This window comes from Ailuropoda melanoleuca, chromosome 19, assembly GCF_002007445.2.
Source record: "Ailuropoda melanoleuca isolate Jingjing chromosome 19, ASM200744v2, whole genome shotgun sequence".
NCBI lineage: Eukaryota > Metazoa > Chordata > Mammalia > Carnivora > Ursidae > Ailuropoda > Ailuropoda melanoleuca.
This window is the reverse complement of record NC_048236.1, coordinates 5,514,730-5,537,974: the sequence shown is the minus strand read 5'-3', so window position 1 is coordinate 5,537,974 and position 23,245 is coordinate 5,514,730. Positions and strand designations below refer to the sequence as shown.

At 43.5% G+C, this 23,245-nt stretch overlaps 1 long non-coding RNA gene across 1 annotated transcript; it reads left to right on the top strand.

The window, feature by feature from the left end:
- The first annotated feature begins 4,742 nt into the window (after nt 1-4,742).
- LOC117797157 lies at nt 4,743-15,401 on the top strand. The gene is made up of 3 exons (XR_004622068.1): nt 4,743-4,863; nt 14,702-14,858; nt 15,172-15,401. It is a non-coding gene; the product is annotated as an uncharacterized LOC117797157 (long non-coding RNA).
- Nucleotides 15,402-23,245: the final 7,844 nt, after the last annotated feature.

The following is a 23,245-nucleotide window of genomic DNA, read 5'->3' as shown; positions in this document are numbered from 1 at the left end:
TTCTTATATATTTTCCTCACTATCTCTTCTTTGACATCCTGGTGTAGACCTTTGTAGACGGACAATTTTGGCATCTGATTATCTTCCACAATTTTTGTTAAGAAATTTCCTGTGAAAGATAGAACAGTCAGTTTCTTAAATTTTCTGCAGAGAGAAATTCAATTACACCTGAAAAATAATTTTTGAGAGGGTTTTTGTTTCCATCACTATGATAGAAAATTGTGCAAGATTCTAAGAAAGCATGCAACTTTACTTTGACTTCCGAAGATATATTAAGGATGCAAGACATAGAGGTGTAGAACATATAATAATGGAAGATGTTGTAGATCTCAAAATTGTGAAGAATGGTTGTGTTGGAGGTAAGAGAGATCCATTCCTCAGGACGTTCCATTCGATGGCCCCATGGCGCATGGCTTTCAGACCGTAGGTCTCAACTTTTTAGTGGGTTGCAAAATTTAATCAAGTTGATTATGTCCACCATTTTTTTTAAAGATTTTATTTATTTATTTGACAGATACAGAGACAGCCAGCGAGAGAGGGAACACAAGCAGGGGGAGTGGGAGAGGGAAGAAGCAGTCTCATAGCAGGAGCCTGATGTGGGGCTCGATCCTATAACGCCGGGATCACACCCTGAGCCGAAGGCAGATGCTTAACCGCTGTGCCACCCAGGCGCCCCTGTCCACCATTTTAAAAATATGGTAGAAAATATCAAAATGTCAAGTCAGAAGGTTGGGCATTACTTCACGGACTTTTTTTCTCTGGTTGCAAACATACACATACATGCACAAGTGTATGTGATGGGTTTCTCTATAAAATGTATTTCTTCGCATAGATTCAATCAAACGAGTTTCAAAGATGCTCCATGAACCAAAGTAATCCCCAAACTAGATCTTTGTTGCTACCATTTATTAAACGCTTAAAAATTTCAGGGCCATTAATAGTGATGCTTAATTAGGGAATCACAATAACAACATGCCCAGTGCATGAGTCAGCCAGAGGACAGTCTTCGTAACAACTAGCATTTTTTGAGCACTGCTCATGCATTGGACGTTGTGCTAAATATTTTTCATACATTATCTAATCTACTTCTCATCACAATGCTCTGAGGAAGCTTCTAGTATTCTTCCTATTTTTCAGATGATAAGCTGAGGTTTCAAGAGGTAGAGTAACTTGCCCCTGGTCACTCAGTTAGAACTCAATCCCATGCCTGTCTGGCTCCAGGGATAAGGCACGCCACCACCATATGACATTATTTTCCAAGAACAAATCCCCATGGAAAGCTTTGTGATTTGCAAAACTTTCTTTTGCTGTCTCTTTTGAAATGTTCTTCAGTTAACACTAGGATCATTCAACCTCTTTTGATTGTTCCAGAAGGCTGAAAAGGGGTGTTTCTATGGTTATGGGTGTGTAGGGTGGGGTGCTGTTGGGGGAAGTTCATTCCTGCTCTGATTCCAGAACCTGTTTCGTCCTCCTACAGACTCTGTCCTGACAGGCCCAAAGTCTCCGATTCTGAGGTAAGCCCGCCTATCCCCTCTGAATGAATGAAAGTTAAGCTATATTGCTAAGCTGCTCTCCCTCAAGAAGGAAACACGGAGACTCTGGGACAAAGATCTGGGTGTGGGGAGGCTGGTGCCAAAGGATGTGAAGTTGGGCAGAGTGTTGAGAGGGAGCCGAAAAGTGGAGACACTTTTATCCCCACGAGTGGGGATAAAGATGGTGAGAGCTGTGGGCGAGCAAGATGAGGGTTCTCTTCCATCTCCTCTTTGGAATCTTCAGGAACATCCTCAGCTTAATGTGTTGTAGGGTTGAGTCTCGGTATACTGAGTATATAAAGAAACAAGTTAGTACAGTGTGAACACAGATCTCCTTACCATGAGAGACAGTCAATATGTATTCTCTCCCTTCCTCCTCCCTCTTTCCCTCCCTCCTTCCTCTTTCTCCTTCCCCCCTTCCTCCCTCCTCTCTCCTTCCTTCCCACCCTTCTTTCTTCTACCCGCCTTCCTTCTCTCCGCCTCCCTCCTCTCTCTCTCTCATACCCACCTACTCATGATACATTGTATATATTTATGGAAACATTTCCCTTACATAGATATATATGTATGACAAAACATATCAAAGTCTTAACAGTTTTTAGCTCTTCTTAGTAGGATTACCAATCATTTTTCTTTTTAATGGGTTTTGGTTTTTTTTTTTTTTTGGTATTTTCTAAACTTTGTATAAAGACCACGCATTAAATTTATCTTCAGAAGAAATGGAAGCAAATAGCTCTTTATCAATCATTTTATTTTTAGAGTTTTAGAAGGAGAAGGAAGGGAGAAAGACTTGTGAGGACAGGCAGTATTTGAGAGCTAACTGGGGGTGCTAGCAGGGAAACCAAGGCTCCAAAATCTTCCCATAGTCCACTGTCACTGAGGGATGATTGGTTAAGGGCATTAGAAAAGCACAAATAAAGCATTGCATTTCCTTCCTGAAATCCCTCAAGGGAAAAGGCAGGGAGTGGGAGTGCAAGTGGTGGGGTGATGAGACAGTTTCCCACGTTCTGTGTGCAAAAGGAGAAAAGAGAATATTAGAATCTCTGGGGTAGAGCCCTGAGCATCAGTACTCTTTTAGTAAGTTTCTAATTTTAATTGGAGTATAGTTAATACACGGTGCGATATTCATTTCAGGTGTACAATGTAGTGATTCAACACTTCCCTACATCACCCAGGGCTCATCACAAGTGCTTTCCCCCGCTTCCCCCATCCCCTCACTCACCTCCCCTCTGTTACCCTCAATTTGTTCTCTATACTTTAGAGTCTGTTTCTTGGTCTCTCTCTCTCTCATTTCTCTTTGCTGGTTTGTTTTGTTTCTTAAATTCCACATACAGGTGAAATCTTATGGTATTTATCTTTCTCTGACTGACCAGCATTTTTAAGAATCGCTCGAAGTGACTCTAACACGCAGCAAAGACTGAGCACACCAGTCTGAAAGCAAACGGAGAGCCGGCAGTGGTTCCAGCTCCACGTGCTGGGAGCTCTGAGAGGCATGCGTGCGTCCTGCTTGATCAGGACCGCAGAGGAAGGGATCGGTCTGGGCTCGGCACGAGATGTCTCATGAAAGAGTCACAGACGAAGGAAGGCTTAAGCTAAATCTGGAAGGACTAGGAGTTGACCAAATCAGTCGGGGGGGGAGGGGTGTCAAAAACTCAGCCAGCGCCAAGGCTCGCAGGCCAGCGATGCCGGGTACACCGTGGAGCTGTGTGGGGAGGGACGGGCGGTGTGTGCGTTTGCTACGGCTGCTGTCACAAACACCACACATTCGGTGGCTTCAACGAACAGAGGTTTATTGTCTCGTGTGCGATGAGCACGCAGCACGGAGCAGGCAGACACAGCGATTCGTTCTACGCTGCGGGCCTGAGACAGGGCAACACAAGAAGGACTTTACGCACACACACACGGAGCCCTGCCGAGACCTGGGGGCCAGCTCATGTGCCAGCTGGGAACGGGAAAGGGCGACTGGATCGCAAAGTAACTTAGGTGTGTAACTGGGAGGTTGGTAGTGTGTTTAAACAGAAACGGAGAGGTCCATCTTTCCCGTGGAGGGGAGAGTGAGTTCAGGGTCAGGTTTGGGGGGAATGAGGTGGTGGAGGACCTCCAGTGGAGACCTTCAGCAGACCCCTAGAGACACCGAATCTGCAGCTAGAGACAAGTTGGGGCTGGAGATCTGGAGAGGAGGCCCACCCGGGGAGCAGAGAGTTGAAACTCTGGGCTGTTCCTGGCCCAGAGGCAACAGCAACAGTAACAAAAAGGGGCAACAGGGAGCTCCTCCGTCTTCCTGTCCTCCCACACTAATCCTCTCCGGTCCCCCCAGAGCACAGGAGCTGGTTCTGGAGGCCCAAGATATATGATGTCCTGGCTTCTTCTCCCGGGCCAGCTAGGAGGGCTGTGACCACTAAGGTGCTCTCTCAAAGGCTGCCATGGACTGTGTTGGAAACTAGTATCCTGGGGCTGGCAGGCGTGTTGTCCTTGGAGGATTGGAAATCTGTTGTCAAACACATGGCCATTTCATTTCCCCCAACAGATATTTCAACATCCTGCTGGGCCTCTCAGAGGAGAAAAATATGGCCTCCAGAGGTACTGGGGACTTCCACGAGTACAGAATTATTCTGAGGCTTCCTTGGGGAGGTCCCTATAAAAGTTGGCTTGCCATTGCTCCCCTCCTTTCACAAGCAGATCTAGCCTAAAGCCTGTGCTGCACAGTTTGGGCCACTAGGCCAGGAAATGATACATGGAAATGATACATGGAAAGAGTACTGGATTAATGGTTAGGAGAACTGAGCTCTCAGTTTCTCGCTTCCATCCTTCCTCCCTCCCTCTCTCCTTTCTTTCTTTCTTTCTTTCTTTCTTTCTTTCTTTCTTTCTTTCTTTCTTTCCTTCCTTCTTTCTTTCTTATTTCTTGCTTTGTTTGAGAGAGAGAGAGGAGTGGGGAAGGGGCGGGGGGGAAGAGAGAGAAAGTCTTAAGCAGACTCCAGGCTGAGCACAGAGCCTGATGCAGGGTTGATCCTGAGATCAGTTGATCATGACCCTGAAATCATGACTTGAGCAGAAACCAAGACTTGGATGCTTAACCGACTGTGCCCCCCAGGCGCCCCCCAAGAGCTCAGTTTCTAAGACACTCAGCAAATCACTTTGCAGACACTGAGAAGAAATAGACCCTGCATCTATTTCTTCAACTCTAGAATGAGAGAGAGAGACTCTATGATCTCTAAAGTTCCTTGAAGCTCCGAAGTTCCATGATTTGTATGTCCTACCTGGAGCTCAGACCAAAGATCTACCTGAAATGGACAGGTCAGTCTGAAAAGGATGGATTTGTGAGAATGGACAGGTGAGTGGATTCTCTTCATGCTGTTTAGCCTTCTTTGGCCCCAAAGTTGGTTTCCTTCCCTGTTGTCCTCTGTCACCTGATGTTTACTCAGAGAACTATAATCAACAAAAATTGCTAAATGCAAGCCAGTTTTGGCTAGATTGACTTCTGGGCAATTATACCAAACAGTTGCTCTAAGAATATATTTGCCCTTTCTCAGCCACTGCACCACCACAGACAAACTTCTGTCACGGCAGTGGGCCCCATTTACTAATTCGTGCAGGTAACCGGTCCGCTTTTTCCCTGGTCACGGAAGTTTTCCTGCCGTGGCGTGAAGGGAAGGCATTGTCAGTTTTATTATGATTTTTGAATGAAAATGTTTTGCATCATTTGTTTGATGACTCTTCCTCTAGAAGTGGGTGGAGTGATGACTAAGTTCAAGGAGGGCCTTATTGGGCACGCGAGGCCTCCTGGTAGTTATGGGAGGACATTTTTTCTTGAACAGCAAATACCTTACTTGACTGATTCCAGGTGGCCAAGGGATGGTCATTCCATGTTCCACTACCTAAATTTTGGTTCTTGAGCTCTAAACATGAAATCAGAGAATAGACCCAGGTTTCATAGTGGGGAGGACAACATTGATGCTTCTTCAGGTGTAAATATATGCATTTGGTATCTTAAGGAAGATACTGGGTATATGCTAACCTCTGGTTTTCCACATGGTCTCCTACCTAATACTTCGGACTTCCCCATTTTATAATACAGAAGGGCATCTCAGATGCTGCTAGAGACTGGTTCTGGGCTGAGTTAGGATGTTTTGGGGCACACTTACTTCCAAAGACCAGAAATAATACTATATTTTTAAAATCCTGAATTCCATTTCTCCTATTTGTTTTATTTATTTTTTTAGTTGAAGGATGTGATTTTGTTTTTTTATTTTATTTTATTTTATTTTATTTTATTTTATTTTCTGTAATACTTCAGCAAAAACCAAGCTATCGAAGAGATTAGGGATAGTTTTGAACCCACGGACAACATAACTTAAATATGTATGAAGTCTGAGGAGGACCATGGGGAAATGTTTTTTTCTGAATTCTGAGGTTAGAAAGAAATTGGAGAAGCCATAATGCCCATTCCCTGCCCTTCTGCCCCACACACGTTGTTCCTCAGTCCGGGTCCATGTAGATTTAGGAAGCCATGTTGGTGTAGGAACTACAAGGCTGGCTGATTCGGTAAGTCCCTTTAGAAGGACATTTCAAGCACCCTTCCTACTCATTTTCTTTCTTTCTCCATTCTGCCTCCTTTTCTCTAATTAGAGTTGCATATGCTCCAAAAAGTAACAAATATTTGAAAAGCAAGATCTAATCATTCATCAGACTTATTTTCTAAGTTAAATAGCACCAATTTCTTAATCTTTGCTTCAAATTTTTAAAAATATTTTTAGACGTCTGATGAATTGTCGGTTTATTGCTAATTCCTAGAACTTTCTCATTTCACAACGTCTCTCAAACTGTGAAGATTCCTCTCAGATCAGCTCCTGCATAACTCAGAGCAGAAATACACATTTGTCTAAAAGCCCCGAGTGACCCCTCACCTGCCCAGAGAATTCTTTTTTTGGCAACTTCACCTTAGGAACAGCAGCCCTGACAATAGCAAGCCACATTCCGCAATGGAGGTGACGGAAGAGCTGTCAAGAGCAAACAACAGACGGACCAAATGCATCAGGCTGGGGCCAGTTATAAAAAGATCAAGTAGCTCGATCCATCTTCTCAGGTCCTAGTTAGTCAATGGGTTTTAAATACCTTAAAATCAATAATTGATTTTCATCATAATGACCATGGGTCATTTCAAACAGATGCTGCTTACAAAGGGTAAGAATAGTATAGTCCATTTAGAGTTTGAGAAGTGTGTTTCTTACTCTAGAATGCTTTCCAACCAAGTGTATTCAAGCAAATTTCGTCTTGGCATGAAAAGAGGTCAATTAGCTCGCAATTTTGCTGATACATATTGTCAGAAAAATGTCAGCCAAGAGATTTTTCTGTTAGCAGTTCAAAAAGATAGGGAAAGTGGGGGGAAAAAAGAGGCAGGACAAGTCTCCTTGGGTAATTAGAAATAGGTAGAGGACTGTAGAATGAGGTAAGGGGTAGGAAGGATGTACCTGGCTCTGGGTTTTTATTCTGCTCAGGTACTGATTTTGAACACTCACTTTGAAAATGTACAGCAACCTGCAGGTTAAAAATGGCACCACAAGTCTTCTGAACGTGTATGATAGTGTAGAAAAAGTAAAATTGGGGTTTCACCTCCGAAGTCCTTTCCCATATACACAGCAGCTTCCAGGCTTTTAACATGAGCCACCCTGCCTGGTGGAATGTACATCAGCCTTCCAAGGACAGATGGGGGAAAATTTCAGGAAAGCCACTAATTTGAAATTATACCCATATGTAGCAACTTACTCAGCTTTGATGACAAGATCATCTTGTTCTTTTTTTTTTAAAGATTTTATTTATTTATTCGACAGAGAGAGACAGCCAGGGAGAGAGGGAACACAAGCAGGGGGAGTGGGAGAGGAAGAAGCAGGCCCATAGTGGAGGAACCTGATGTGGGGCTCGATCCCATAATGACGGGATCACGCCCTGAGCCGAAGGCAGATGCTTAACCGCTGTGCCACCCAGTCGCCCCAAGTTCATCTTGTTCTATCAAGATCGCTTTTTGTTTGTTTGGATCTCTATCAAATATGAAGCTTAGGTCATGTCCCCCTTGAGGTCATCAACTTGAACTAATCTAAGCCTGCAGGGGTCTGCAAATGTTCTCAATTAATGATTCATTTAATATTCACATAACAAATATTTATTGAGTGCCAACTATGTGCCAAAATGCCCACCTTAACAGAGATCACCTTTCTGGAGGTTATATATAGTTTCTGTATGTGCTGTATTTTTGTTTGTTTGTTTGTTTCTAACCAAAATGAAATCAAAGAAAGTGAAATGTGAAGCAAGAACAAAAAACACTGATGAAGAGAAAGGGCCCAGCTGTACGGGGGGCTTCAGGAGTGCATTCTTCCCAGATCTGGCTATGCAGCGGGATTGGTGGGGAGCTGCTAGAAACACAGCGTGAGGCCTCACCCAATGCTCCTCTGAATTAGTGTTCCAGGTGCGAGGTCCAGGAATCCATATTCTCAAAATCTCCCTAGGTGCTTCTGATGTGGCCAGTCCAGAACGGTGCCCAAACTGTTTGGAAATCACTGAGCTAGTTGTTCTCCTGATGTTTTTATCTGTCAGTGTTCTAGCAGGAAACAAAAAACACATTCCGTTGGATAAATAATGTACTAATGTGTGGTCAGGCTATTGGGAAACCCCAGATGATGGCGTTGGAGCCCCGAGGCTAGTCAAGGGGGCATCCATTAACATCTCCAAGCCTGAAGGAGTGGAAGGAGCAGGGAGGCAAAAACCTGGAGGCAGTGAGGGCTGGGTGGAGAGGGTCTGTGGACAGGAGCTGTGACATTCAGTTGCTAGAAGCCTTCAGCTGGTTTGAGTCAAATCCAAGGGCCAAAAGTGCCCTGAGGTGGGCCAGAGAGGCCAGCCTCCAGGGAACAAAGAAGGATATGGAGAAAAAGGTGGACAGTGGACCTGGACAGGCAAATGAAGATATTCAGCTAAAGGCTTTTTTCAGCTGTAGGAATGTATGAAATATAGTATCCAAATTAATCTAAAGCCATATTCCTAATACTTGGTGGCAAAATTGTTTTCATGAGCGATCTAATCTTAGCTTCTCCCTCTTGTTTTTCTGAGAGCAGTTAATATTTATTGAGTAATCCTTATATTTCATGTATGATGATCATTTTACTTTAATTTATAAAACAGGACTTTTAAGTAGGGATTATTTTACAGAAAAGGAAATTAACGCATAGAGAAGTTTAAAAGTTTATCTTGGGTCACATGGTGTATAAGCGTAAAGCCGTGATTCAAGGTCAGACTTGTCTTATCAATTCCCTGGCTGTTAACCTGTATGCTAATTTTTTAAGCCTCTCCAGGAAAATGAAAACCGGCCTCTCTCGGTCACTTGGAAGGCTATGTTCTAGGCCTTTTTCAAGAACAAGAAACCACAATTTCTTGCATTTTTAAATACGGTCTCATATTCATTCAGTGCTTACCAATTTTTGTGTTTGTTAAATATTACATATCTCCACGTTCCTACTCAGGAAGCAATTTGGGCCTTCTGGATGAACCATTTATTACTTTATGCATTCGTGGCTTAAGGCTTAAGCACGAGGTTGGTACATTTTCTCTGTGCTCTGTGGGTACTTCTGTGTTTGGAACACAATTAGGCTGACCAGCTTTACCCGTGTGTCCCCACTGAGGGGTTTCATAGGACATGGAAATTTCAGTGTGAAAACTGGGACAGTTCCAGAAAAACCAGGATGGTTGGTAAATGCCAGGGTTCTCTTTGTTTGTTTGTTTTTAAGATAGCTTCAGTTTTATCATCGAGAACCTCATAATAAATTCTCAAAACATTAAAACAATTTTTTTAAAATCTAATTTTCTTCACATTTCCCCTCTATTTAGGCCCTGGTTAGGTCGATCCCTACAGTATCTTAAGTCTAGTTTCTGGTCCTTATTTAAGACAAATAAACTGTGACACAGAAGTCACATGATGGGATAGGGACAGAGAACTCAAAGAAGGTTCAGCCCGGACAAGTTATCTTGGTGGCCAAAGTTGGGATGGCAAGTGATGAAGGATGTGGGTTGTCCTTAATACAGCCCAGATCCCCATCTCCTGCGACGTCAGTCCTAGCCATGTGGTACTTGGCTCCAAATGCAGAGTTTATTACACGATGTTGTCATTGTGTGTTTATTGTTTGTCTCCCTTGGTAGACAAAGATCATTGTGAACAAGGGCTCAGCCGTCTCAGGATTTAAACTGGGCCTGTCTCATGGCAGCAGCCCAGTGACTTGTTGGGTAACATCCGGGACACAAGGGAGCTACATTTACTCAAGATTCATTCCTGTATTTTCTCTGCTCCTCATGGAACTTGACTTTGGTATCATCTTTGAAATATATAAAGCACTTGAGTTGGGGATTGGGGAGCAGGGTGCCTCACATTATAGGAGAATTTTCTGCTAAGTAAATTTCCAATCCCATTCCCCAAAGACTGATGTGTCCTGGGGGCTCTGCCAACTCCTCCCAACTCCACAAGAGTCAGGGTTCAGAAATGAAGACAGCCCCAGGGCTTCTAGATTAGCTGGCTTTCTGACTCTCACGTGGCCTTCACCCTTCCTTGTTGTTTGGGGGATGCCAGACTAATGAAAAAAAGTTTCTTCTTAAGGGGGCAATGATCGGGTTCAAGTAAGTGACTGAAGCTTCTGTAGGAAGACTTGCAGAAATCCACCCATCCTATGTGGTGTTATTAAAGGCAGAGAGAAGGATGGTGAAGAAGGAATTAATACTTACCAAAGCACTTATTTTATGCCAGGTATTGTGCTAGTGTTTTATATCCAAATGCATTTATTTCATGCCAAACTATTATGAGATTAATGATCATTTCTACTTATAAGTAAAGGCTGAGATGTGGTTGCATAACTTATCCAAAGTCAGAGAGCTAGCAAGAGGCAGAGACAGAGGTAGGATCTGAAACCAGATCTGTTAAACTCTAAAACCTCCATCTTTTTTTTGCTAACACATAGTCCTGCAACATCACAATTGCCTCCTGCTGGCCCTGAAAAATCTCTGGACTGGCTGCCTGGGCCACCAGGTTTCTTCCAATTTCTGATGTCACCCAGATAGGAAGCATGACCAAGAAAGGTTAAGTATTTCCAGAGAAAGCCTACTAGATGCATGGAGCTAAAAGTGGGGAGGTGAGGGAACCTCTCTAAAGGGAGGACCTGAAGAGCAGCAGAAACCATGGCTTTGGGACTTTCTCATATTATCAGGGGGAAGGGATCCCATTTATAAGTGCTAATGAAGTCTCTGGTTCAGTTTCACCAGTATCAATTATTCACAGAGAATTAACAAGGATCGCCCCGCCCACTATGGCCAACAGTTGGCCTTCTGTAGTGCCCAGCCTTGGTGTGTGGGTTTAGTCTTTTGAAGATCAGTGCCCCCTGGAGGTGGAAGTCAGAAAAGCAAATGCAAGAGAGAAAAGGGACACTGCTCCTTTTGTAAGTCCCTGCCTCAGAAGTACCTTAGAACGAAGGCTGGGGGACTTCGGAGGAACATTTTTTGTAGTGTGACCCAAGTGTGAAATACCATGGAACCACTGGATTAGTCCTGAGGGAATCAGGTGGTCCCTCAAATCCGAGCCCTGGGTGCTGGTTTGTTCCCCATGCTGGATCTTCCCACTCGTTCTATCCTACTTGCCTGTCTTTGGCCAATGAGGCTGCGGGAGTCACCCTCCACCAAGGCCGATTCCCAGTGAAAAAGCAGTACCACTGTACATGGAGGACTCAGTGTCAGTGTCGGGCGTTTTCTTTGTTAAGAAACAAGAAGGCCAGGGCACCTGGGTGGCTCAGTCGGTTAAGTGTCTGCCTTCAGCTCAGATAATGATCCCAGGGTTCTGGGATCGAGTTCTGCCTTGGGCTTCTTGCTCAGTGGGAAGCTTGCTTCTCTTTCTGCCTGCTTCTCCCTCTGACCCTCCCCCTGCTTGTGCTCTCTCTCTCAAATAAATAAATAAAATCTTCCCCCCACCTTTTTTTTTTAAAGAAAGAAGCAAGAAAGCCAGGAGAGCATATATAGATTAGCTCTATGACTCCATTCCTGCCTGGCAGTCCCAAGACAGTGGTAGCAGGGGCTGGAGAAAAACCAGCTTAACATTTGTGAGCACCTACTGTGTACCAGACCCTACTTTAACTCACTGACTTCCTTAAGAAGAGGAGTGCTATCTTTTGTTCTTTTAAAGCCCTTGGTTGAATTTATTTCTATATGGCCAATTTGTCCCTTGAATAGGATGGCCCACAGTAGGAAGAGTTGCTTCAGGTGAGAGCAAATAGTAAGGAAATGAAGAGATAGCACAGTCCCATGGGGTGAACCTGGCAAATCCTATGCCTGTGGTTGGGGGGGAGGGGTAGGAGAGAGATTCCCAGTCTCTAAGCCTCCTGCTTTTTCTTCCCAGCAAGAGTGATTTAGGAAGGTCAGACTTACCATCAGGTCTAAGATGGCTTTGCCACTAATCTGGCCCTGACTTGAACACCCGTTTGGATAGCTGGGCTTTGATTATGCGCCTCTGTCTCAGATCTGTGCCTTTTTCCTGTGGCTGAGGCCTTGGCGTGGTAACTGAAGCAGACAGTTGGTGTCCCCACCCATGTCCCCCCAACCCATGCCATTTCTGAGTTCACTGGTTCAACTTGCAGCCACCAGCACCTGTGTCCACTTGCCTGTGGCTTTCTCCAGAGGAAGGACCCCACTCTGGCCACGTGCATAGCAAGCCAGAAGTGCTGGGGGGTGGATGGGCACCTCCCTGGTAGCCTTCAGCCAATAACTGTAGGAAATGCAATATGTCGACCGAGTGTGAAGGCAATGTGAGACCCAGGACCTCTGTGACATTGCGCTCAGAGGCACTGCTTAGACGCTTCTCTTCCTTAGGATGCCCATGAGCGTTATAAAGGCAAAGATTGGACCTTCACTAGTACTGCAAATCCAATGCCAGTTTCAGATAACAGTCCTCTGAAAATCCTGCTGTGGTGTTGGGCAAAATGGTACAACATTAATTGGAATCTACTTTCAGCGGGTTTAACAGACTGTCATTTCTTCCCTTCAATCCTGGTAACTCAGAATAGGTTTTGTATTAGTTATCTCTTGCTGTGTAGCAGATTACCCCAAACCTAGTGGCTTAAAACATGAATCACTTATTGTCTCTCATGGGTAGTGTGGGTCGGGAACTCGGGAGTGGCTCCTCTGGGTGGTGGATCAGGGTCTGTCCTTAGGTTTGAGTCAGCTATTGGCCCAGGCTGCAGTCACTGGAAGCCTTGACTGGGGTTGAGGTCCACTTCCAAGGCTGCTCATTTACACGCTTCCCTAGAGGTGAGATGTTCCAGCTGTTGTTCGGGTGAGCCTCTCTGGAGAGTGGCTTGAGTGTTCTTATGGCGCGAGGCTTCCTTACCCCAGAATGAGTAATCTAAGAGGCCAAGGTGGGAGCTGCAGTGCCTTTTCTGACCGAATCCCTGAAATCACATACTGTCATTCTGCTCGATTCTATCGACCACGGATCCAATGAGGAGGGAGACTACAGAAGGACACGGACAACAGGATGTCAGGATGGCTAGGGGGCCACCTTGGAGGCTGGTGACCATGGGTTTCTAGGATAAAGTTCATTTGACCCAATGTTTTAGGTGAGAAACATATGGGACAAGATTCAAGTTACATTGGAAAGTGCCTGTTGACAGGACAGCCAGAGACATTCAAAATGTTTTTCTTATTTTATCATTCCCATAATGCTACCTATGACAACGGATAATGATCTGTAACCCGTTTGTCAAACATTCTACAGCCCCCAGTCAAGCTTTGCCCTAACATGGAGGTGTAAACCCCCTAGAAACATGTAAAATTGAGTCGCACTTGAGCAAAACGGAGGGTTTTGCTTTTTTTTTTTTTTTTTTTTTTTTTTTTTACAGATTTTATTTATTTGACAGAGATAGAGACAGCCAGCGAGAGAAGGAACACAAGCAGGGGGAGTGGGAGAGGAAGAAGCAGGCTCATAGCGGAAGAGCCTGATGTGGGGCTCGATCCCAGAATGCCGGGATCACGCCCTGAGCCGAAGGCAGACCCTTAACCGCTGTGCCACCCAGGCGCCCCTGAGGGTTTTGCTTTTGACAAGGAAGAGTCAACTCTCAGTTGACTGTCTTCCTTTTAAAATCCTAAAACCCATGAATGTGCAGAGATGTAAGTCAGAACCGTGAGCCCAGGAGTCAGGCTAGGGCATGGTCCGGGTGTTGCTACCTGCAGGAGCGTTCTGGGCCAAGATGTGGCTGCACAGTGGAGCCCCTTGTTGTGCTCGGGGCGGATGGAGTCCACTGGCCCGATTGCTTCAGGGCTCATTTCCTGAACGGGAAGGTTCTACCACCTGGTGGACAGATCGCTCCAAAACAAACAGGCCCCATGCCTCCAAACCTTGAGCCCCGTGTCAAGGCCTGAACACTGGAGAACACAGACGAACCATGGACACATCATCAGTGGTAGCAAATACCATTGCTCCAAGAAGTTTTTACATTCATTAACTTCCTGCTACCAGAGATCTAGTCCCCTCTGCAGGAATGGGAAAAAAAAACAAAACCAAACCAAAAAACCCCCAAACCTAAGGAGGCAGCATTGAAAGGACCCAGGGAAAGAGAAATGACAGCAGTGGGTAGGCTGAACAGGCAAGGACACAGCCTGAAAACCCCACTCTCACCTTATGGGAAGTGGTCCTGTGAGCCATTCAAACGGTCAGTGCCATGGTACCTTTGCCTCATGTTGTCATCTTTTAAGATACAGTCTCTGTTAGCTTTTCCACAATAACTTTCTGAGGGTGATATCATTTGCCTCTGGCCGCTCTAACTAACATGGCAAGCCCTCCTTCTTTCCCTCTCCTGCTTTATTTATTTTTTCATAGAGCTTTTTACTATCTGGCATTGCATCCATGTCCACATATTTGTTTATTTTCTGGTGATCTCTGAGCCCATCTAAAGGTATGAGGTCCATGAGAACAGGGATTTGGTCTGTTTTGCCCTTTGCCATATTCCCAGAGCCTAGTAAATGCTCCATGAATAATTGCTGAAAAACAACTTTTGCCTTGAGTCTGCTATGAGAGATTAAATAACGTTCTGCAAAGCCTTTTGTGTCCAAAGTTGGTGCACTTTTCATCATGTTGTGCTGCCTGTTTTCTGTGACAGGAGCCCAAAGCCCAGATTTTGAGAAACAAAGGCCACAAAGTTGCAAAGCTGGCTAATGGAGGAGCTTGCCCTAGAACCTGGGTCTTCTGGGATTTACTCACTCAGCCTGGATTCTGCTGCCGCCAGCAAGCTAAGGACTTTGCCCCAGTATATAAAGGTAATAGCTAGGTTCGAAAGTGTCATTTTGCTTTTCCCACTGTGGCCGATTTGCCTCTCGGGTCTGTAATGCACTTCGGGCAGAAGTCAGCATTGTTACATTCCACGCCTGTGCCCATTCCCCGTCACAAACGTGGCGTGCAGGGAACGAGCTTGAGAGCAGGTGCACATGGCTACTCAAACGCCTCTATCTAGTTTTCTACATGGGAAGAGCTTCCATCTACAGCTCTGAGCAAAACATCTGAATCAATGAGGGGATCAAGTCCTGTGGAAGTTGCGAATAGATCTCCTTTGTCTTGTGCGTGTCTTTTCAGGGTCATCTGACAATTCCTCACCCACTTGGGCTTGACCGAAGGTTTTCTTCTTTGCCCACACCTGGCTGTCTTCTATGCCTCTCTGCCCTTCTCTCTCCTGAGAGCTGTCAGGATTGAAAACAAACAGTGAACCCCCGGGAGCTTTGGTTGCCAAGTTATGGAAGCCGCAGCGATCATTCCCTCATGGCCATTTGCTCATAGAGCCAAGAACAGCCAAATACATCAGCTGGGAGTCGACCCTCACAAGCAGACAGATTGGTCCAGCTTCTATCTCTGAAACAGCTTGCTGGGGAGTCTCTTTCTTTCAGGAGCAAACACATGTTTGTATCCAAACGATGCAGTTCATCGGGTTCCTCCTGGAACAGTGCTGGAGCTCATGAGACTTTTATACTCATTTGGTGAATTTGTTACGCTGGACTCACCTTGCCCATCACTGCTGGGGTGAATGTCTCCCTCTGCTCTGTGCCTTACAGGTTGACAAAAACAGCACTGTCTGATCAACTACTTAAGAATTGCACCAATTAGGCAGAAAAAAAATGAGGGTTTTGTTTTGTTTTGTTTTGTTTTTGGTCCCTGGATCACATGGCATCAAGCGACTGCACAGTGTAAATTTTCCCAATAATTTGTCACATTTCCATGTTGTTTTTTTCCCTTTGGAAAGATAGTATAAAGGAGCAGAATCAATGGAAAGAGCTCATGAGTCTTGGAATACGGGTTCAAATCCCAGATCTGCCATCTCCTGACTTTGCACCCTTGAGCGAGGTGGCTAACTTTGCAAAATCTCCTTTTTTGTTTTCATCTGTAAATTGGGCACAGTAACAACTATCTTGCAGAGTCATTGTTACTGTTTGAATAATGTGAGTATAGACACTGACACTGCCTGGCAGATAGTAGGGTCTTCATACATGGCAGTGAGTAGTATTTATTATTATTATGATTATTTAAGTACCTACTATGTGGGTCAGCCACAGTCTAATGGAAAATGGAGAGAAAGCAGGGAGAAATCTTTGTCACTGCCAACTTTTGTGTTCCTTGGACAAGTCAACACGACTGAGCCTTCATTTTTAACATCTTTAAAAGTGGGGGAAAATGCCGTTCTCCTCACTTAAAAACCAGAAAATTGGTATTTTGGAGAACACACTGGCCCAGATACTGTACTAGAAATGTAACCTCAAATCTCACAACCCTGGACTGTTGCTCAGAGTTTATATGTAAGGAATCAGAATCCCAGAGAGGTGGACTGATTTAGCCAAAACCATGACACTAGTGAGTGGCAGGGCTGGAAGCGGAGCCTGGATTTTTTTGACGTATGTTTATACACCATTTATAAAATGAGATATCATATTAAAACTTGATAAGCACTAGGTTTATTATTACTATTTTTGTCAAGCTCTCACTAATTATGTTATAAATACAGGCCTAGGTGATTGGGATACAAAGAAAACAGGAAATAAACCCTGACTTTGAGGGACTGAGACTCTCATAGGGACCTTGTGTTCTTTGGCACATAAAACTTGCCCTCCTAAAATAGAAATAATGTTCTGTTAAAAAAAAAAGACATTTAAAAAATGTAATTAGTATTTCATTAGGAGAAGGAGAAAGTATAAAGGAGGCTACCCAAAGCGCTGTGCGGATCCAATGAAAGGATATCTACAAAAGGAGCTTGGAAAATAAAACGCATGCTTTAGACACAAGGTGTTGTTGTTCTTCTCTATTATTATTAAACATCACCGCTTCATCTATGGTGCTGTGGTCCCTGCAGAGAGAAGACAGAAAGATGGTGCGCTCTGGAAGACAAGAAGAGCCGTGGAGTTCAGAGGAAGACTCATCACGGTAATGTTCGCAGATCGTCTAAAACTCAGAGGTTCCTAAACTAAAACATAGGACCTTGGAGACGATTCATCCTCACGGCATTTGAAGTGTAGACCTAATGTATTTGAAAGGTTTTTAAATCATCTAGTTTATCTTGGAAGGGTGAGCGTGGGTATCAAGGGTACAGGTAAGTTTTATCTTTAAGAGAGGAAACTGAAGTTCCCTGGTATGCTCAGAGTCAGATAGGAAGGGTGAGGGAGAGATCAGCTATCTCCCAGTTTGGTTAATGGGAGTGGAAACAAGAGTTAGAGCCAATCCTCCCCTTTACTAGTGATGCCACTATGGACAAGTGACACTGAAACTTTCAGAGCATCGTTTTTTTTTCATCTGTAATAGAAGGTAGAAGGGTAGAGAACAAAGCATCGAGGGCGCCATTGGGATTGGTTTGGGGGAAAGTGAAAGAGCACAGACAAGGATACACCTGATACAGAATTGTGTTTCTTTCTACCATTTATGTCAGCTGTGGTTATGAATTTAACCCCTTCTTTTCCCAGCGAAGGCAATTAAATGGCTTGTGTTTTATAGGCTGGAAAGAAAGAAAGATTATATTTCCCTCTTAACTGAAGTAAAAGTGTAACCTGCTCCAAAGGCTGGGCTGGTGGGCTTAATTTATGTATTTTCAGTAACCGTCACAATGCCTAAAACTTAGAAGCTACTACAAAAATATTTATGAGGCTGAAAATATCAGCAGGTTGTTAATAAAACTTTAAATTATCTCTCCATCTGCCCTATGCCATTTTCACATTAGAAGAATTATCAACCCAGTATCATTTCAGAGAATTCAGTTTCTGGTTTGCTTAAGTAGTTCCTATTGAGCCAACTCTCAAAAAGATAAAAACTGTGAACTCTGGACAAAAGATATTGGAAAAACCCAATTACCTGAAGGCAATAGAGCATGAATAAAAGTGTACAGATCGTGGAAATGAGTCGATTCATGGACAAAGTGAAGGGACCTGAGTACATTGCCCTCCTGCCCCCTTTTCTAATAGCTGTTGGCCTGAGGGCAAACCCCAGTCTATGGCTTGTGGGGTGAATAGAGCAAGTGGTAAATGATATCTTACTGGCTTGAAGAAGAGAAAATCCTGAAAAGGAAAGGGTCAGAGAGGGAAAGCCCCAGATTCTAGTTTCTAAACTGTCTAAGTCTTTGATCTCTGAATCATGCATGCACAGAAATTGACTTGACAAAAAATATCAATACTCTTGAAAGGAACATAACAGAATCCAGATTCTTTATAACACATTTTCCATAATGTCTGGGATATAATCCACAAATAATAGGATATATGAAGAAACAGAAAAACATCATCTATGTATAAAAAAACCCCAAAATTATAACATTGTAATATGGAACTTATAATGTATGTTGATGTAACACATATTAGAACTATAGCACAAATGATATGGATTTCTATACTTCATATGGAGTAGTACGATATTAACTTGAAGTTGGCTTTGACGGATTAAGAATATATATTGTAATCTCTATAGCAAACACTAAAAACACAATGCAATAGGTATGGACTAAAAAGGCAATAAATAAATTAAAATGAAATTCCAAATTATCTATGTTTGGTTCAGATACAAATTCCACTGTGGATGTTCAGACCCATCCAACAGCAGTCTCAGATTATAACCACAGAACAAAAGAGTAGCAAAATCCAGATGTGAGCATCCAAAACAGCTCCCCAGAGACCTGACTCCTTCTGGCCTTAATGAGAACAGAAGGAAAGAAATAGAATTCAGAAGGGACATCCCAGATTTAAGGATGTGAGCAAAACTGGGGACACATAAACAAAAACAGGCAGAGTCACTGGAGCTGGGAAATGTGTGAGAAGCTCAGGGGGCTGGTGCTTTAAGCCTGATTTCTGCAGCTGGTTGCCCTAGGACTGAGAGAAGGCTGGTAAGGCTTTGGGAGGTGAGTGCCAGTCACAGCCAACCACAACCAGCACTTAGGACTAATTTGGGTAAACAAATGGCTAAGCATGTTGTTAACTACATTTCTAAGATACTGCTGGAAGAAGGAAAAGAGCAAAACAACATTCTTGACCCTCTTCAACCTGGTGTTTTTGCACCTGTGTTGGTGTGTTGCAAAGCAGGGGAAGTTGCACAACTACTTGCCACCAATCCCTCAGTTTCTTCACAGACCACATACTCAATTAGCATACAATTTCCAAGTCAGCATTGGTAGTTTCAAAATCAATAGCTGTGACGGAATGAAGGTGTCTGAGAAGTCCATACTAAGCCAGCCCCAAATTCTACATTATTTTTGTCTAAACAAGTTATCTTAATGTCTGAAGAAGTTTGGGGGATACGAATTAAACTGGGAACTTCAAACCATGTATGAACATATTGGAAACTCCTTCATGCAGTTTTCTAGAGTGTGTATATCTGACTCAGTCCTAAAGGTAACCAAATCTTGCCCCGGTTCTGATTCAGCACCCATAAAAGGAGGAAATGCTAGGTAGAGTGAGATCATAACCCTTTACAAAAAGAATTATGATTCGAGAGTCGCCTTGGTAGCTCAGTCGGTTGAGTGTCTGACTCTTGGTTTCAGCTCAGGTCATGAGATCAAACCCCTCAGCAGCCTTCATGCTTGGTGGAGAGTCTCCTTGAGATCCTCTCCCTCTCCCCCTGCTCTTGTGCTCCCCCTCTCTCCAAAATAAATAGATAAGTCTTAAAAAAAAAGAATTATGATTTGAGAGAGAACTCCTTACTGGAGCTGGTAGGAGTGGGTAGAGAGGGTTGAGATAAATAGTAAAACAAGAACGTGGATAGGGAACAAGCTGGTGGTTGCCAGAGTGGAGGGGTGATGGAAGGATAAATGAAACAGGTAAAGGGAATTAAGAGGTACAAACTTCCAGTTATAAAATAAATAAGTCACGGGGATGAAAAGCAGAGCATAAGGGAATATAGTCACTAATATTGTAATGATGTATGGTGACAGGTGGAGACTACATTAATCATGGTGAGCATTTTGTAATGTATATAATTGTTGAATCCCTATGTTTTACACATGAAACTAATATAATATTATGTCAACTACACTTCAGTGTAAAAAAAATAAACACACTATTCTGGAAGTTTCTACTAAAAAAAATAACAGTGTGGGCCTTCAGATTTTCACGGAGGACACAAGAGATAAAATACAGGCTGGCTACATGGGCTATTGTATCATTGGGTTCTGTAAAGGACTAGAGTAGGTCTGGAAACCCTGGGTGGGAGATGCTACTGAGACCATGCTAGTAAATGGGAGCCCTGGGGTGAGGTTAGGTACGTGAGGTACAAAATTTGACGGAGTGCCAAAAAAACCTCAAGAATCAAGAATCGAATAACCAAGAATTATTTTTATCAAAAATACAAATTTTAACATAATACTTCATCAAATTTCATGAAAAAAATACAGATGTAGTGAAAAGAAGAGGCACATGCCCCCCAGTGTTCATAGCAACAATGCCCACAATAGCCAAACAATGGAAGGAGCCGAGATGTCTTTCAACAGATGAAGAGATAAAGAAGATGTGGTTCATATATATGATGAAATATTACTCAGCCATCAGAAAGGGTGAATACCGGGGCGCCTGGGTGACACAGCGGTTAAGCGTCTGCCTTCGGCTCAGGGCGTGATCCTGGTGTTATGGGATCGAGCCCCACATCAGGCTCCTCTGCTGTGAGCCTGCTTCTTCCTCTCCCACTCTCCCTGCTTGGGTGCCCTCTCCCGCTGGCTGTCTCTCTGTCAAATAAATAAATAAAATCTTTAAAAAAAAAAAAAGAAAGGATGAATACCTACCATTTGCATCAACATGGATGGAACTGGAAGGGATTATGCTGAGTGAAATAAGTCAAGCAGAGAAAGACAATTATCAATAGATGTCATTCATATGTGGAACATAAGGAATAGCGCAGAGGACCATAGGGGAAGGGAGGGGAAACTGAATGGGAAGAAATCAGAGAATGTACTATACGTTGGCTAAAAGAACATAATTTAAAAAAAGAGAAAAAATCCACAATGAACAAAATCTCAAAATTTACTTAAGCTGTTGCTATTTGCCTGTTTTATGACCCTGGGTTACTGTGCTGCGGGGATGTCGTTTCCCATTAGCCCTGGAGTCCTGGGTCTGCACGCTGTTGTATCCACCTGGTGGGTATATGGTGGTTGAAAATGCTGAGCCAACAAATTGGGCATCGCACGACTTTATGTGTAGATCATCTTTTTTAATTGGAGAGCTTTCACCAGTGTTTCCACTGGGCTCAAAATCTGGGAGGATATTTTGGTCAGTGTACATAGGTGCGCACATCTTGCCTTTGTCTTTGGTTCCAACAGGGTGCGGGATGTGCTGTGAATGCCGTGGAGTAGGGAATAGCCTAGAACATTTTTACCGAAAGTTTGCTTCACAGAGGGGCTTTTGAGAATTCAGTGTGAGTTGATTTACAACTGAGGGTCTGGGGAACAGCTGGCTGCAAATTCTTAAGAATGAGGATCCAGCACAAAGGAAACAGGAGGACTCCGTGTGATAATGGAGCCCAGACAGTCAGCCACTGACTTGGTCCTGAGGAGTCAGCTTGGTCCTGCCACTGACTTCTCCTGTGATTGGCTGCATCAAACCCTTCCTGAGCCTCAGCTTCCACACCAGTAAAATGAAGTGGGTTTCACACTTGTTTCAGCTGGGCCCCTTTCCCCAAATAAATCTTATGGGACAGCTACAAGTAGAAGTCGGACTGATCTGGTTGAACTTGGGGTGTGAAACCAAAACCCTCACCTGTTCGGCTCTTCCTGATTCCTCACAGGTGCCTTTATGGAAATCTCCTCCACCATCTCAGGGCCTTCTAAGCATTGTGTGAAACACTGTAGTGGGGAAACATTGATGTCAATTCTAGTTCTAACATTCTATTCTAGCCCTGAAGAAAGCTCTGCCTGTATTTGCATGTTGACAATTTGACTGTGAAATGTTTACTCATGTTAAGAACCCAGAGGAGCCTCCAGGCTTTGGATTGCACTTTTGGGTGTGCCCTGTTCTGTTTCTGGGCTCCTCTAGCCTGCAGGGCCCATGGAATTAGCAGAAGCATCAAGAGGATTTAGTCAGCCTTGCTATGGTCAGTACAATTATACAGTGGAGGGAGGCACACTGCCAGGATTTTAACATGAAGCAGGCACCCCTGGGAACATTGACAAATGACCAGGGGTTGTCTACACATGGCCAGGAGCCAGCAGCAGCCAGCTGGGCCTTACTTCCTGATGAATGTGACAGTTCCAGACCTCTGAATGTTCCAGAACCAAGAGTGAATGAATTCTAGTGGTTTTCAAAACAACAAGAGATCTTTGTCATCTTTCTTAAGATTGTTATCCTCTTAATTATTTTGGCTGTTATTCCACTGTTATGGATCTTCAAGGATGTAACAGCCTAGTCTTAAAACACAGGTGGCAAGGAAACAATGGGAACTATAGAAAGGGAAGGAACCCCAGGGTCTGACAGATCCAAGTTGGAAACCCAGTTCTACCTCTTACTAATTGTATGATCTTGGTCTGGTTTTTTTTTTTTTTTTTAACTTTTCTGAACTTCAAATTCCTTAGCTATACAATAGAAGTAAAGTGCCAAATAGGGTTGGTATGAGCACTATAAATGGGATTACATGAGTAAAATGCTATTAGTAGGTGTTAGCAGGTGCTCAGTAAATTTTCCCTTCCTTCCCCCCCACCCCCGCAACTGTCATCTCCTTAAAGAGATAGGCCAAGAAAAGTTTTACGTTTAATTCAACTCTGAGATCTGTGTGGGATTTTGCTGATTATTTTTTTCTTTTTCTATGTTCCAAGTTTTCTATAGTAAATGATGTTTTCTCTAGTAAAGGATGTTTGAAGTACTTAAGTATCTAAACAAAGTTGGGGTTTGGAAGCAGAATGGGATTTGCATCCTTGACAAAGTGCTAATTTCATTAACATATAAAGGGTTCCTAGATTTTAACAAAAAGAAGACCAATAATTCAATAGAAGTATGAGTAAAGGAGAAGAATGGACAGTTCAGAAAATAGGAAATGCAAAGGACACTTAAACATGTGAAATAATGTTTATCATCACTCTGAGTAAGATAAATATAAATTCAAATTACACAAAGATACCATTTTTCACCAATCAGATCTGTAAAAATACAAGTTTGGAAATATGTTCTGTTGGCAAGGCTTTATGCAGGACAATCTAGTATGTTCACAC